The sequence below is a fragment of the Budorcas taxicolor genome, chromosome 1 (assembly GCF_023091745.1).
Source record: "Budorcas taxicolor isolate Tak-1 chromosome 1, Takin1.1, whole genome shotgun sequence".
NCBI classification, from domain to species: Eukaryota; Metazoa; Chordata; class Mammalia; order Artiodactyla; family Bovidae; genus Budorcas; species Budorcas taxicolor.
The window spans coordinates 163,737,154-163,740,582 of NC_068910.1; the positions used below are offsets into that span (position 1 = coordinate 163,737,154).

The 3,429-nt window shown below is 39.4% G+C and overlaps 1 pseudogene; it reads left to right on the top strand.

Annotated features, from left to right (window-relative positions):
• Window positions 1–2,424: 2,424 nt before the first annotated feature.
• Window positions 2,425–2,920, top strand: LOC128052827 (peptidyl-prolyl cis-trans isomerase A-like; annotated as a pseudogene).
• The last annotated feature ends 509 nt before the right edge of the window (window positions 2,921–3,429 follow it).

Below are 3,429 nucleotides of genomic sequence, written 5' to 3' on the forward strand. Positions count from 1 at the left end.
AGTGCTTCTGTGAACACTGATGTGAGACCCCCATATTTCTTAACAGTATTATTGCAACAGACACTTCACTAGACTCCTGCTTCAAACAATGCCCCCCACATTCTCTCCCCAAACACAGCATGCAGAGTGATTCTGTTAGTCATTCTTCATATAAAACACCCAAACGGTTATCTATCTCACAAAGAAAGGACCAGCATCCTTACAAGGAACTACAAGGCACTGATATATCTGGCATTAAAAAAAGTAATATCTCAAAAGTAAAACTACTTTTGAAATGTCCTCAAAACAGGGATCTAATTAAAATTAAAAGCTTCTGCACAACAAAGAAAAATATAAGCAAGGTGAAAAGACAGCCTTCTGAATGGGAGAAAACAATAGCAAATGAAGCAACTGACAAACAACTAATCTCAAAAATATACAAGCAACTTATGCAGCTCAATTCCAGAAAAATAAACGACCCAATCAAAAAATGGGCCAAAGAACTAAATAGACATTTCTCCAAAGAAGACATACGGATGGCTAACAAACACATGAAAAGATGCTCAACATCACTCATTATTAGAGAAATGCAAATCAAAACCACAATGAGGTACCACTTCACACCAGTCAGAATGGCTGCAATCCAAAAATCTGCAAGCAATAAATGCTGGAGAGGGTGTGGAGAAAAGAGAACCCTCCTACACTGTTGGGTGGGAATGCAAACTAGTACAGCCACTTTGGAGAACAGTGTGGAGAGTCCTTAAAAAATTGCATGCAGCACACGCACACAAGGTCCTCCGAGAAGTATACAAAAGAAAGGGAAGAGTGTGTCTACACAAAAACTCAGCAGACCTTGAGAACAGACAGTACTAAAACTTCAAAATAACTATGAATTTTAAAAGAACAGATGAATCTTTTTTCATCTCACGTGTCTCTCGTTTGTCAGTCTTAGCCTTACTCCACAGCAGTACTTCAAGGAAAGCAAAAGCTGAGCAAGAAAAATTGTGAAAAGGACAGAAAAAGATGGAGTCCAAAGTAGATCTAGAACTATCACAAGAAAAGATTAAGTCCAGCCTAACCAGGATGTGTTATGAAAATATCCACACAAATCAGAGGAAGGATTATTAGGGAAGAGATTTCAGAGTATGCCAGATGAAAAAGCCCAGGCATGATGTAAAGGGGACATCTCCGAAATATGTAACTTCTGGGAGAGGAAAAAAATGTGAAAAAATAAGTGAGAACTTCCCTTTGGCAATTAGGTGGAGACAAAGATAAAAGGGAAAATGTAAGGTCTAATAAAATGAAATAGTGTCTCTAGATGGAAGGACTCCCAATTCATCCTGTGTCAGGTAATATCTCCCCCAAGTGAAGTCACCCAGTCGTGTCCGACTCTTTGCAACCCCATAGACTGTAGCCTACCAGTCTCCTCTGTCCATGGGATTTTCCAGGCAATAGTACTGGAGTGGATTGCCATTTCCTTCTCCAGGGGATCTTCCCAACGCAGGGCTCGAACCCGGGTCTCCCACATTGTAGACAGACACTTCACTGTCTGAGCCACCAGGGAACTCCATCTCCCCCAAAGATATCCACCTCTGAATACTCAGAGCCTGGGAATGTGTTACCTTACATGGAAAAAGGGAAGTAAGATAACAGATGGAATTAACCTTGCTAATTAGCCTACCTCAAGACAGGGAAGAGTCTCTGGATTTTCCAGGTGGACCCAATGTAATCACAATTGCCCTTAAACATAAGAGGAAGTAAAGAGAATCGGTGTCAGAGAAAAACAGCTAGGCATTCCTGGCTTTGCAGATGGAAAGAGGCCATGTGCCAAATAAAGAGGCCATGTAACGCAAAAGCATTATCCATAAAAGAGAAAAAAATTGATAAACTAGCCTTCATCAAAATTAAGACCTTATGCTCTTGAAAAGACACTTGTAAGAAAAAGAAATGGCTAGCAACTTAGAAAAATATATTTGCAAATACATGTATCCAGAATTTATAAAGAACTCTCAAATTCAATAGCAAGGAGAGAGGGAAAGGAACTAAAAAAGTGGGCAAAATATTTGAAAGGAAATTTGACTAGAGTACTTATGAATTAGCATGTGAGAAGATGCTCAGCTTCATCAGTCATTGAGGAAATGCAAACTGAAACCACCAGATACCATTACACATCTATTAGAATGCTTAAAATTAAAAATAAAAAACTGCAAACAAACCAAATTTATAGCCATAAGAAGCGAATGGACTAAAAATTACGATATATTCATACCAGGCAATTACACAGCAATAAAAACAAATTAACTAATGAAATGTAATCTATAGTGACAGAAAGCAGATCTGTTTGTTTGGAAATTGGGCAGGGAATATGCCCACCATTCACCAGGGCAAGAACAGGATTGCAGCCTTACAGACGGTCCTCCCCCAAGCCCCCTGCACTGCCCAGCCATGGTCAACCTCATCATTTTCTTCGATATGACCGTCAACAACAAGCCCTTGGGCCACATCTCCTTTTAGCTATTTGCAGACAAAGTTCCAATGACAACAGAAAACTTTCATGCTCTGAGAACTGGGGAGAAAGGATCTGGTTATACAGATCCCTGCTTTCACAGAATAATTCCAGGATTTATGTGCCAAGGTAGTGACTTCACACACCGTAATAGCACTGGTGGCAATGCCATCTCTGGGGAGAAATTCATGATAAGAATTTCATCCTGAAGCATACAGGTCCTGTCATCTTCTCCATGGCAAATGTTGGCCCTAACAAAAATGATTGCCAGTGTTTCATCTGCCCTGCTGAGACTGAGTGGTTGGATGGCAAGCCTGTAATCTTTGGCAGGGTGAAAGAGGGCAAGAATACTGTGGAAGCCATGGAGAGCCTTGAAATGGAAAAACCAGCAATATCACCATTGCTGACTTTTCTGGACAAACCCAGCAAATCTGACTTGTGTTCTATCTTTAAGAAAAAAAAAAGAATGGGATTATGAAGGTGTACTTAAAAGCATTTTTGGATAATGGACATGTATGTTATATTGATTGTGATGGTTTCGCAGGTATATACATATGTCAAAGCTTATCAAATTGTTTGTTTCAAATCTGTGCAGTTTATGTCAACACACACATACACAGAGAGAGACAGAGAAAGAGTATGTGTGTTTGTGTGCATGTGTGTGCATGTGTGTGTATGTGTATGAGAGAAAGACAGAGCCACAGAGAGGAAGAAGAATGAAAGGAGGAGAAGTGAGAGAAGGAAAAAGGAAATAGAATGAGAAGTAAAATGATATGGAGATATAATAAAACTATAACAGCCACTCATAAGCTCAAATTTCTGTGCTCATGGAAATAGCCCTGTTTTCCTCACTGATTATCTTTATCAGTAATGTATATTTGAACTTCAAAATGAGCTTAAATGAACAGCCTACTGCTCTAATCTCTTTTATACATGTGAGTTCC